The 14205-nt window shown below is 37.0% G+C and overlaps 1 protein-coding gene across 1 annotated transcript in view; it reads right to left on the reverse strand.

The window, feature by feature from the left end:
- Pkia (cAMP-dependent protein kinase inhibitor alpha) overlaps window positions 1-13939 on the reverse strand; it is a 31885-nt gene extending 17946 nt beyond the window's left edge. Inside the window, exon 1 of the mRNA XM_051158476.1 lies at window positions 13799-13939. The gene's annotated coding sequence lies outside the window, so the exon portion shown is untranslated. The remainder of the gene's footprint in view (window positions 1-13798) is intronic.
- Between the last annotated feature and the right edge of the window lie 266 nt (window positions 13940-14205).

The following is a 14205-nucleotide window of genomic DNA, read 5'->3' on the forward strand; positions in this document are numbered from 1 at the left end:
GGCATCCACATCTATATACACACATACAATAAATAAATACATTATTAAATGTAATTTTCAAAAAATAGAAAAATCGGGTTGTGACACTGACACATTTTAAATTTAATTTATTATTTACTTTTCCATTTTTTAAAGATTTATTATTTATTTATTTTATGTATATATGAACACTTTATCTGCATGTACACCTACAGGCCAGAAGAGGGCACCAGATCCCATTATAGATGTTTGTGAGCCACCATGTGGTTTCTGGGAATTGAACTCAGGACCTCTGGAAGAGCAGGTGGTGCTCTTAACCACTGAGCCATCTCTCCAGCCCAACTTTTCCATTTTTAAGATCACAACAGGAGTCAAATAAAGATAAGTTTATCAGATAGGGCCAATGTATAATAATGAGCCTAAGAATAACAAAATAGCTGTGAAGTTTATGAACGTTAGTGATTTGGGAATATTTAAAGATTGAAAAGATATGCTCAGTACACTATTTTATATAATGATAATTTGAATGTTTTAGTGACTTTATCAATATAGTTGTTTTATGATGAAATAACAGGTTCTTAAGTTACACAATCAGTAGTGATCATTTTCCAATAATGCTTGGGGGCATGTTAAGCTAAGTTTATTTCATTTCATATTTAGAATTACCCTTTGATATTTTTTATAAATACATAGCCATTTCCATACTACATTGAGACATTATTTCACAAATCAGTTATTTAAATCATTATAGAATGTGACTTTTCAATCACGTCATTTGATCACACATGTTAATTAGAGCCACTATGTCCTCTTTGATTTCTATGTTCGCTTATAAACCCTTCTTACTCCAAAGCCCACATATCTGGTCTAATATTTTGGATGCTCTTTACACTCAAGATGCCCCACAGTGAATGTAGTTTAGCCTTAAAGGAATAAAAACACAATTAACAGCAACTATAATTCTGAGAAGGATCCACAAGAAATAAATGACACCTGCGAAAATGGTTTCAAAATACAAACAAAGTTTGCAAAAGTGATTAATGTTTAATACTTTATCAAAGTGTTATTAATGAGGTTCATCTAATGGGATGTCAGCAGGTTCTCATGTAGAGTTGGCTAGTCTTAGGGTCACTGTTGTTGTGATGAAACACTGTGACCAAAAAGAAGCTGATGAGGAAAGGGCTTATTTGGTTTACACTTCCACAGCACTGTTCATCATTGAAAGAAGCCAGGGCAGAGTCAGGCAATAAAGATTACTTTGGGGGGAATGTAACTGAAAGACAGCTAAAGACAGAAAGGAGCTAGTTATGTTAGTTACTTTATGCTGATATGATGCTGATGACATCTACCTGTTTTGAATTATCATAACTAAGCATGTCCTGATTGTGTTCAAAATGATGGTGGTGGTGGTGGTGGTGGTGATAAAGAGTTTTAGTTTATTCTTGGGAAAATGCTTCAACAGAAGACTGTTCTCTGCCATCTGCTGCGGACCGAACCGGGACTGCCAGGCCTTGGGGCTGAAAGCAGAGGGCACACTGGGAAGAGGCACCTGCCAGAAAGGACATGATTAGTTCCTGTCAAAGAGGTTGCTTGAGATTTGGGGGCTCAGGGGTAAAAATCTTGGACTGTGTCTAGAGTTCTAACTGGGATAAGTTAGCAGGTGGCATTACTTCATAAATGGACAAGGCAGAGTGGTTTAAAAAAAAACTAAGATTCGTGCTTCATGACATCACAGTGCTACCTCTTTTCTGAACGAGTGGAAACTCATTAATGGAAACATCAATACCAGCTCTTCTGCTGCAAGCAAGCACTTTTTGTGTGATAGCTGAATACTTCAATTGGAGTTGTGCTTATGCATCCCAATGTGTCTGTTTTCAGCCAAAACTAACACTTGCTATGACTGTGCTTAGCATAGTTTAAATATGTGTGCAATCTCTGCCAATTATCTGCTTTGCAGATGCTGCTTTCCACACAGCTATGATCCTCATTCACTACTCAGGAATGTTATGAATTGCTCCACTCTACTATATATTCGAATATTACTATGTGTCTACAATCCTTTTGTTAGTGACGCACTTACATTATGTTGACAGTCCTTCTTTTTCTATATAGTAGGCATTCTGAACTCTAGTACCTTATCCAAGTTGGTGTGAAAGAGAGAAAAGAGGATTTGCTAAGGAACAGCAGAATTAACTAAACTACTTTAAAATTAAGAAAATATTAAAAAGAAACAAAAAATTAAAATAGTATTAATGTGCCCATTGAGAATGTGGCCACTAGATAAGATACTGATATGTAAATCAACAGATTCTCTCTGTCTCTCTCTTTCTATCTCTCTGTCTCTGTCTCTCTCTCTCTCTCTCTCTTTTTCTCTCTGTGTGTATGTGTGTGTGTGTCTGTCTCTCTGTCTCTCTCTCTCTCTGTCTCCGTGTCTCTCTTCCTCCCTCCCTTCCTTTTTCCTACAGGCTCACATGTAGTCCAGCCAGCTATTCTGTAACTCACAACATAGATGAGAGTATTCTGAGTGTCCCTGCCTCTATTTCTCAAATGCTGGGATTACAGGTATGTGCTTGGTTCAATAGGTACTTTCAAATGAGATATTTCACTAAACAAGTTACTTAAACTATAAAATTAAAATGATTATATATTAATAATATAAGAAGATTTATATTGAAAAGATAAATAGTAATATTTACCTTGTTAAACTGACAATTGCCTGGACAGTGATGTCATAGACGATCACAATCACTTGGCTATATCTATACATAGTTTTGCAGTACTGGTGACTGAATGAACATAAGGCTTTGTACATGTTAGGCGAGGAAGCTATTACAGAACTATATGCATAGGGCTTTTTTAAAAAAGATTTATTTATTTATTATAAATACAGTGCTCTGCTTGCATGTACTCATGCAAGCCAGTAGAGGGCGCCATATCACATTACAGATGGTTATGGGCCACCATGTGGTTGCTGGGAATTGAACTCAGGACCTTTGGAAGAGCAGGTGGTGCTCTTAATCACTGAGCCATCTCTCCAGCCCCAGGACTTCTTGTTGGTGTTTATTTTGAGTCAGGGACTCAGTAAATTTTCTAGGCTGGACTTGAACATTCTGTATAGCATGCAGCCCTTGAACTTGCAATTCAGCTGTCTGGAAAGATCATGCCTATAACATCATATTCATATGGAGGTCATGACAATTTGCAGGAATTTGAGTTCCAGGGATTGAACTCAGACCATCAGGCTTAGAAGCAAGCCTATTATCCACTGAGCTGTCTGGAAGGGCTCAGCCTCTCTTATGGCTGCAGACACAGGCCTGCACAATAAAACTTGCTTGATTGTGTATATTAAGCATCTTATTGACTCCAAGTACTGGAAATGTTTCATTATATGAAGATTTAGGAAATTTTAAATGCTAAGCTTTATCTTTAACAGCTAAAGCACTCCTCTGATAAAGTTACAATGAACTCTCATGCTAAAAAAAAAAAAAAAATCTCAAAACAGAGACACCAGGCTAGATATAAAGTAAATACTAAAGGCTAAAAGTTCTCGAATTCATTACATTGAAATATAACTTCTTTCACACATATTGTGAAGATTTTTATCTCAGCATCATAAGTTAGGAATTCCTATATATAATTTCCACAATGCTTTGTCAAAATGCATTAGCTGATAACCAGAAGGCCTGGTGTTTGTCACACCTTCTAGGCTTACATTTTCCATACAGAGTCTTGCCAGCTTTTAAAAATCAGGCCAACTTTAATATTTTCCATAGCCTACAGATTCTATAAGCATATAGATTAAACACTTGCAAAGTGGCCCACAATAAAACAGGCTTCAAGTTTAGAATCATGCATGCTTTGGTCAAGCTCCCATGTAAGTGTCCAAAGGAAAGAGCTCATATTAATGACATGTAGAGGTCAGCCCGGATGCCTACCAATCTACCAACTTCTGATCTCACTATCAAGTGTGGCCTTGCCTGCAGAATTAGGATAATTTTGAAATGAGAGCTGTATTGCTTACTGCAAAGTCAGCATGCTAGATGGCAAACTTTGATGGCAAGTGCAGATTTGAAAACACATGCACACAAATGCACAGGCACACATGCATGAATACACACACACACATGCACAAATATACTCACACACATGCACGAATATATTCACACACACAAATATACTCACACACATGCATGAATATATTCACACACACGAACAAATATACTCACACACATGTATGCATAATCCTCAGTGCTTTCAAAACTTGTGAAGAAGTTTAACTATGACTTTTGAGTTTAACTTTTGTTTATCCATTTACTAATGCACAGACAAATGGGAATAGTTAAAAAATGGGGCTTCTTGTTTTTTATTTTTATAAGAAAGGGGGCCATGTAGAAACTTTGAGGATAAAAATACACACACATCCTGGCACTCTTCTTTGATCTGGGTCAATGCCAACAACACAAATTTCGTGGCAGTTTAACTTAAAACATGTTGTATTATAGTGACGAACATCTAACTAGATAGTCATTTTAAAAAACACATTACACTTCTGTTTCCTTCCCTCTCTGCTCTCCTTCAGCACAGCATCTCTGCTGCCCAGCTTACTGCCATCTACTTTGGGCTCCTTTACGGCAATGTGTTTCTGCATTTAGTGTTGTAAGCAGCTCAGCCATCAAACCCCAGACAGGATTATTTATGGAAAGGAGAAGTTCTCATGTATTTTAAAGCTGCACTTCTGAAGTAATCTGTACAAGAATGAACAATTTAGAAAATTGGTGCAGCTATGGTTGGCAGACTATTTCACCCTTCGACAAGGAGCAAGAAGGATGGAGGGACCCACTTTGCTGCTGAACACAGTGGAAAAGAGTGGTTCTTGCCTTCTGTTTTATGTCATGTTCCGAAGATTACAGGACACAGGCTTAAGTGACAATACTGCTTGTGTATCATTTGATACTGGGTAAAATAATTAATTTAATCTGGCTTCAGTTCTTATGTCTCAAAAATATGGGTTCCTAGACTAAGGAAATATCTCAAATATTTTCTAGATCTAACAGTCTCTGACCTTAGCCTCCATGTGCCCTTTATAAAGGCCATGTTTTCATAAAAGACTGCATTCTTCTCAAAGCCTTTGGAGGAAGGGTAAGTTAGACTCAGAAAGCCCACTTGGCACGCTGGGTGTTCTCATGTCTTACTGCTATTTATAACCAGGTGTAGGCCAGTAGGACAGCAGATTTGTTTTAACTAATAACTATCCGGTCTTCAGGGAATTGAAAGGTTGTTTGTCATATATTTTAAGTCTTGACTTAAGAACGAATTGAAAGCAAGTGTTTACGTGTGTATATATATATGCGAGTGTGTATGCAGTGTATGCATATTGTGTATATGTATGACACACATATTAAATACTTGCTGACTCCTCAATATTATACACATACAGACATGTATGTCATATATGGGTACACACACATGCACACACATTAAATACTTGCTGATTTAACAACAGTTTTACGGCCTGATGCCAAACACAACTCCAAACCTCACATTTCTGTTGGGATAATACAGCTTTATCACTTGACAGACACGTTCAACTGTTCTGAGTTTCCGAGTATGGATTCCTTACATTTTGTTTTCCTTCTCACTTTTATCTCAACTAAATCCAATTTGAATGCCAATAAACATTTGTCAATTCTACAAGAATTTACTTTCATTCTTATAAATTTTGTTGATATCATTGTAATAGAGATAACTGCAACATTTCATAGATAACTGGCAAATCAGAAACAAAGCCAAATGAAAATACCATTAAGGGAAAAAAACATATAAAGGCCTAATGAAAATAAAATAATGCCAGATTTTTAGTGTGTTAGCAAGAGATGAGTAGGCCCATACCAGAGCTTGAAGTTTCTGTCAATAATCTGTAACTGTCCTATGCCCAGAGGAGTGTTTGGCTGAAATTGAAGATTTGTTGATGCTGCATTTTTAAAAAACATCAAATGAATAAAAATGTTGAACTAAAAGTAAAGAGTAACTTGTTTCCCAAACAAGGAGAGTAAGTTACCAATACCAGGCCCTGTCTATTCTGAATATTCAGCACTTGCTATGAAGCTACAACAAAATAAAACCACGGCATTCAGAATGTTCCCAGGACTCACCAATACAGTGCTGTGACACAACCCTCAGACTCCATTAAGGGCTGTCACTTAATTCAATAACACCGTTCACATCAAAAGGACAATCTTAGGGTGAAGATGCATGATTTAATACTTCATCCTGCAAATGCACTTTAATCCGGAAACCTTTCTGGATTTTTTTCTGTGTGTGTGTTTTTTTTATTTTTATTTTTATTTTTATTTTTATTTGAACCATGGTTTCTCTGTGTAGCCTTGGCTGTCCTGGACTTGCTTTGTAGACCAGGCTGGCCTCAAACTCACAGCAATCTGCCTACCTCTGCCTCCTGAGTGCTGAGATTAAAGGTGTGCATCACCATACCTGGCTTGGATTTGTTTTTTGTTTGTTTGTTCGTTTGTTTGTTTGTTTTTGAGTAGCCTGACTGTGAAACTTTTCAGGATCATAGAATTTAGTGTGAGTTTGTCAATGAGTGGATTTGGAGAATGTCATGGTAATAATGCATTTTGGGAACCCACTCGTTGATGTTGCTATTTACCAATGACCCTGATATTGTCTACAGCCTTTGGAACAACAGTATATTGTAGGACAAATTTATATTTATCTTTTTCTGGTTTAGGTACTTCCTGAAAAGTCATGGTCCTTTTAGATGGAGAGATGTTTTAGAAACTAAGACTAGGACATTCTGTGTGGCCGTTGCTGCTGTGAGGTAGTGGCCAGACTCTCTGACAGATCTTTGAGATTATGGGCATACATACATATGAAAACACCTATGCTCATTTTCATATAGTTTATGTTTAGTTCTCATCAATTTAGTAGTATTCATTACCATTCAACATGATACGGTTCATTGTAGGTTGCTTTTCCTTTCATAATTTTCTTCTCAGGCAGAGAGAAACACTGACCACAACCACGTCCAATATCACTCCTTAATGAATCAATAAAGATATAAGCAAATTCTTACTTTGGCCACTTTCCCTTCTCTACAAACTTCTCATCTAGCCAAAGTCTCTAAGTATCTATCAAATGCTGTGTGCTGTGGTGACTTCCCCATGTGATGCTTTTATCTCTCTAAAATGCCCTCACCATCTCCCCTAGATCTTCACCTAAATATTTAATACCCAACAGCTTAAAAAATACATAATGCCATTTGGCTGCTATCTACTCTGTGAACCACTCTGCATAATTATTAGTCAAGAGTGCTCAGGATAGTATCTGGACCCATCCTGACTTTATCCTCTTCCTGTTTGCCATGTAGATTAGAAATCATCTGTTGATCTTAAATGTACATCACTGGTCAACTGTACCAGCCATATACATGATACAGCTCCTGTGTCTATAAACCTATGTTGTTCAATGGTTTAAAAACATGATTCTACGATTTGTAACTCTTCGTTGAAATGGAAGTTCACATTCCTTCTATAACCAAGTGATGAAACGCTAGAAGTGTGAATGATGTACAAATATATTTTTAATTTCCCAAAATGTCTTACCACAAATTTCTCCACAAAATAAGACGCAAATGCTTTCTGAAATCTAGTTTGTTGGAATCATACAGATCTTCTAGGCTTCAGTCAACACAAGTGCAAAGATCATAATATTGGAGAAAAAAAAACCTTGTCAGAAAGGAAAATACTAGGTTTGAAAAAGCAGTAGGAAAACATTGAATGAGGCCATATATATCATAAAACGTAAAATTTGTGTTTCACCTCTGATGAGAGGCAGATTTTCAACAATGGTGTCTCCTGTTTCCATGCTTCTTTAGATTACTGTGATCTTGCGTTGGTCACAGAGTACAAGGGGAAAGAGGGGGAGGTGGGAGATCCTGTAAGATGGCGCCTAGTGCCCTAGATGAGCAATGATGGCTTGATGTTCAATGAAGCTAGTGAGAAGCAGAAGGGCCCAGGCTAGATGATACGTTTAGAAGAATCAGATGTAGGGACTTGGGATAGTGATGTGTTAAGGATAAAGCCAAGGGTTTTGGTCTCAGCAACTGGATAAGTGACAGAGATGGGAAAAACTAGAGTGAAAGTGATAGATAGATAGATAGATAGATAGATAGATAGATACATAGATACATAGATAGATAGATACATAGATAGATAGATAGATAGATACATAGATAGATAGATAGAAAGATAGAAAGATAGATAGATAGAAAGAAAGATAGATAGATAGATAGATAGATAGATAGATAGATAGATAGAAAGAAAGAGTAGGCAGGAGGATTATAAATTAGAGGCCACCTTAGACAATCAAGTAGGGTTCTATTTCAAAACACTAAATCAGTGGTCCTCAACCTTCCTAATGCTGTGACCCTTTAATGCAGTTCTTCATCTATGTTGGCCACCAACAAAATCTTATCTTGTTGCTGCTACTTCATAACTCTAATTTTGTTGCTGTCATGAACAGTAATGTAGCTGTGGTTTTTTTTTTTTTTTTTTTTTTTTTTTTTTTTTTTTTGATAGTGTTATGTGACACCTGTGAAAGGGTCCTTCAATCTCCAAAGGGGCCACAACCCACAGGTTGAGAACCACTACACTTAAAGAGAGGAATGAAAAAGTAAAATGTATTGTGTGTTAGTTAACATTGGCATAAGCGGTGCAGAGAACAGAGACACAGTGGGAAATTGGGGTTGTGATTCTGAGATGTGGGTGAGCAGTCAAATCTGGAAGGATGAATTCAAGACCCATAGCACCTTCCTTTTCATGTAATGAGATCACAGTAAAAATAAAACTCAAGAACACTGCGTGTAGATAGAAAACTGTGGCCCAGAAGTGGGCATTACAGGCGTTTGCCTCTAGACTGAGGAATACTGTTTTTTTTTGTTTTTGTTTTTGTTTTTTATTACATGGGAGAGAAGGGTTTGCGATCTGGGGTCCCTTTCCAGTGGAACTAAAGGTGAAAGAGCAGCACCTGAAATGACAACAAGCCAGACTGAGTGCTTCCTTGGACCTCTGTCTGATGGATAAACTCCCCTGCATAAGAAATATGGCTAGTAACACTGAATTATCCCCAGCAGATGGTACAGCTGGTAAAAAAATACATAAATAAATAGAAGTTTAAAGGATCTAGAGGCTTATTCCAAGCCAAACTGGTCCCTGTGGACCAGACCTTCAGCTGTCCACATGAAAGGATTCCCACACCTTTCCTAACAGTCAATCAAATGCTGTGTACATACTCTTGATAATTCTGCTAATATCTTCTTTGATTGTGTTTCAAAATTAGACTGAGACAATGCCAAACACTCTCAATCCACTGATAATTATCTTTCGAATGCAATCTTTGCATTCTGTGGTGGAAATAATTTATATCAATTATAACCCTAATTGCAATCTATTCAGCATTGCTCCGTATGTGCTTATCTGCTCTTTTAATTTCCTATCTTTCTGTTTACACTCAATCCATAGTGAGATAGTCCTTTGGCAGCTTAGCTCCTTTGATGGCCCAGATCCTAACTACACTTGTCCTTACACAGAGATGAACTACATATCTATGCATTTTTAAAGTTCTTTTAAATAGGCCTACTACTAGGGAGTTGTTACAACCACCACACAGATGACCCAGCTAATGGGGAAGAAGCAAATCAGTCCTCACCCAAATCCCTTGCCATCAGCCAGGGTTACATCTGCAGGGGAATGACTGACAGCAACAAGTGGAAACCCAGCAAACAGTTTAGGGATCTGGGCCACAAACCCAGAGATTTCCTTGGACCTGGCCCTAGCTGGATATCAGAAATACCGTAAGTAGTTGAGGATTTGGTCCTGCATCTGGCCACTCAATGACTTCATAGTCGCAATCCTTGAGAGGGTGGTGTTGCTGGGATGAGAGGCCTTAAAGATAATTGAGGATGGATCCCCACCTCCTGTTTACCTGAGGACACTGGAAAACAAGCTCCTCCTTCAGACTTCTATTTCTGTATGAAATGTTTGTGATGTCTGGGCTTTGTTGAGGTCCGTTAGTCAAAGCGAATTCCCCGCTGGTCAAAGGATATGGTTTTAGTTTTATCTCTGGCCCTGGGTGAGGAGTTTACATTCTAAATTACTAAAACCAGCACATATGGTTATCTTCTCATTCTAAGAGATAATCCTGCTGAGCCTATAGATCAGTTGGCCAGGAGCTAAACTCCAAGAAATCCTCACCATAAGACAAGTTAAGAACTAATTAGCTTTTTACTGCAATATGTACTCATCCTTTGCAAGAGCACCTCTCCCAGCTCACAGGCTCTCAGAGCCTACGTCACATAGCACTTGGACCCTGTTCATTTTTTTTCTGTTATTCAGAAAACCATACGCTTTCCCTCTTTTTTCTTCTTCATCTCTTTTCCTTTCAGATACAGGTCAGAGCACAGGCATGTACACTAGGCTTTCTCACCCATTCTTGAAGGTCTTTTCACCTCCAGTGTGGCTGCTGGTTCATAAGGTGACGGCCTTGAAGTTTCAGGCAATGAGTCTGCCTTCTTTCTTGACTCCTAGCTCTCAGATTTGTAGCTTACCTCTTCATCTTTCCCCCCTTTTGCTTAGCTGCTGAGATTTATCCATTTGCGCGCACACACAAACACAATTAAAACAAATCTTAAAATTTACTGGACTGTAGATGGATTGGTCCTGAAAAGTTTAATGACTCATAAATTTGGATTTAAAATGAATCATTTTGCACAGATTACTGTTTTGCAAAGAAAGACACACGAGGCCTTGAAGAATACACAAAAAGAAAAGATTATCATACGTATACACACACACACCACAATATAAGAAAAGATCATTTTAATATAAAAAGCTACAGTCCTAAAAGATAAACTTGGTTTTAATAGTGTTAAGAGGAGTTATTTATCTCAAGATACTTTTTTCAACTAAAGAGTAGCCTGGGTGACATTATCTGTACCATAGATTATTAATTTGTCTATGTTGAGCACAGTAAGAAGTAAGTAAATAAAATAAAAATGTAAACGTTGGTAGAAGATATTTCTTGGGCTTTCAAATACTGGAAAACATGTTGACAATTAAGCCAGCAAGGAATTTTTCTACTCTTTAGAAGTGAAATAACATTAGGTCATAACGGATTGAATTGTTGGCTACAAATTCACATATGGAAGCTGTTGCTCTAATGTGGTAACAGCTAAAGGTCTGTCCTTGAAGAGGTGCTCCGGTTAAGTGGAGATATGCTCATCTGCTCTGAGTGGCTTCCAAGGAAGGATATTCCCACATAGGGAAAAGGATTGAGAGCCACAGCAACAGCTCTCAGAGCTTTTTATTTCTAGAACTATGAAAAAAAAGTTACTTAAGCTAAAAGGTTTGTGACATTTGTGGAAGCAATGGTAGCCAACTAATGCAAACTGAATTGTCACTTAGTTTGGCAAAGCCGGAAGCTATAGAGAAAAAGACTACATCTAAATGTATATATGTGATATGTGTATCACATATCTGTATATGTAATATATATACATATATACATCATATATATATACATGTGTAGGAGAGGACACTGACATAAATAACTATTATTCCACATCTTCAGCATGATCATAAACATATGCTAATCTCTACACAAGGAAATACAATAATATTGGTAGAAAAAATTTAAGTTAAAATAGAATGTATAAACTTTAGAAATGTAACACTGACTTTGAAACATACATATGATTATTTGAAATATGACAGTCATTTAACAAAACTAAAAATGATCACCTGTATAGTGCAATAATCCTTGATGCTTATGTCAGACCAAGAATGGTGCTGACACGTTCGTGCTAGAAGAGGCTTAGGACCGATGTGGAACTCTGTGCAAAGTTCTGAGGTCCTTATTCTATTCTTTAACTTTGGAGAAGTTTATTTTATTATTACGTTTCAAATCGTATAGTTTTTCAGAATTAAATATTATAAAAGTTGTTTTTAAAAAAATCTCAAGATAGGAAATATTGGCATTGGGCCTTAAATCTCGAGATAGCAATCTTTGTTTCTAAGGACCACACACGTTCACTTGTAAACCTCTGTTTTCAGAGCATTCAGCTATGAAATTCTTTCATATGAGGAAGTTCCTTTCATAATGAAGCATTCTACTTTTGAACATGTATCATCTTTACTTAAAGAGGCACTATACTTTTGGCTGCCCAAAAACTTTTAAAACATCAGATAAGTACTTCTGTTACCAAGACAATATTGAAAAAATGGACTGTGGGAGGTAAACTTGAAACTGTTGACAAATGTGTACAGAGCAAAACTGCAACACAGGGAATGTCTGACGTAGCAATGTATGCATACTATTAGTAAGTACACTCGAGGTCCACCCACCAGCAAAGGAATAAAAAAAAAAAAAAAGCACAACTAGGGGAATATATTTTCACATATTGTGGAAGGAGTTCCAGTATGCTATTTTAGACAGTTTGCGTTTGTGGTTGTTCTTTTTAAATAACTGCAATCTATGAAATTTATATTCTTTCATTAATTAAGCAACTTTTCTTTCTCTCCTGGGACCACATAAAATAATAAGAACAGCCTACAGAAATGTCACTGTTGCAATACTATTGCTTTCCCACCTATCAGAGAGAATGTAAATCAGAATTTAACTCATAGTTGTGGCTTAAAATATTATTGCTGGGGTAGCCTACCCACATTTCAACCATCTTGTCATAAGCTTAAGGTAGGTGCCATGTCTAAGTGCAAAGAATGTTATGTGACACCATTATAAAATTCATCTGAAATCAAGCAAGACAAACTATCAGCTTCTTCCATCACATCCAAGCTTTTACGTCATGGCTAATTCTACAATTAGACCTTGGCACATATTGAGTCTGGGCTTTTCTTATAACTCAGAATCCTGGGAATTAATGTATTCATTCAATGGGCTTAACTGCTTGTATTCCGTGTTTCAGCTACAGTGATAGGTCCTAAGACTCCAGCAGTCAACCCATAATGCAGCTTAGGAAAGACATCTTTTCTGCCTTTTTAACTTGTTTCGTTCACTCATTAAGCCATCCACCACTCACCCTGTGTCTTTGAAGTGCTAACTAGACGTCATGTACAGTGCTAAACACTGAGTACTTAATTACACATGAGAAAACTTAGTCCTTGATTTTGATGTCACTGGTGTTTGTGTGTTTGTTTTTGTCTCATAAAATATGAAGGTTCTCTGCCCTAAATGTTCATTTCAAATTGCAAATAAAAAGTAAATTGTAGACGGGATTCTGACATATATAAGTACATGAAAACACAGTTTCTCTTCAACATGGCCCATTCTCCTCCCTTCCAACTACACTTAGCATCATCAAAACTAAGTGTAGATGGGCTCTGGGAAGAACCAAGCCAGTTTCCTTCTACAGTCAACTGGAACTGCAGTTTACTTGATGTTCTCAGGGCCCTTGATTTTGATAAAGAACTAAAGAGTCATGAAACAGTAAATAAAAATGATTTGTCTTAGAAAAAATGGAATGGGTTAATCTATATTAACTGCCTCCTGAGATTAAAGCCCTGTGATCACTAAGTGCACATAGAAACAATGAGCTAAAAATGGAAGAAAGAGTCATGCTGTTATTGTGTTTGATTCCCTCCAAGGAACTCTCTGGTAAACACTTCCACCTCCAAGGGAATTGAAGGCAAAGTCTTCCAGGGTAAGTTAGACACACTTCTTTTCCAAATAGCTACTGAGTTGTACATTTGAGATGACCAAGTCTGTGACTCTTCTTCAGTGCTCCTACCTGATTGGAAACCTTCTTGTCCTCAATTCATTGATTTGTTTTCCTAGAGCTGATCTTCGGATTTCTACCAGAAATAGCTTCTTGCTGGCATTAGGCCTTGATATTCAGGGAGCTGAAAAGAAGTTAAGTGACATATTAATAATCTATCTCTATGGGTTTCATTTTCTTAACATTTTAAGGTAATGTCTCCCATATCTTCTATTTATAAGTTTGAATTAAATACACTATAATAAAACCACAGGTTACAGTTTGAAACTTCAAGCCAAGCAAGGTGTTCTTAGAAGGCTAAGTATCCCTTGTGATTTAGAGAACAAAATGAGGACAAATGATTCAAGTTTTTAAAGTATTTTAAAATTTCATTTCATGTGCTTCCCTCCTCCACTGGATTTTCAATGTGTATTTTCAGA

The sequence above is a fragment of the Acomys russatus genome, chromosome 2, assembly GCF_903995435.1.
Source record: "Acomys russatus chromosome 2, mAcoRus1.1, whole genome shotgun sequence".
Lineage (NCBI taxonomy): Eukaryota > Metazoa > Chordata > Mammalia > Rodentia > Muridae > Acomys > Acomys russatus.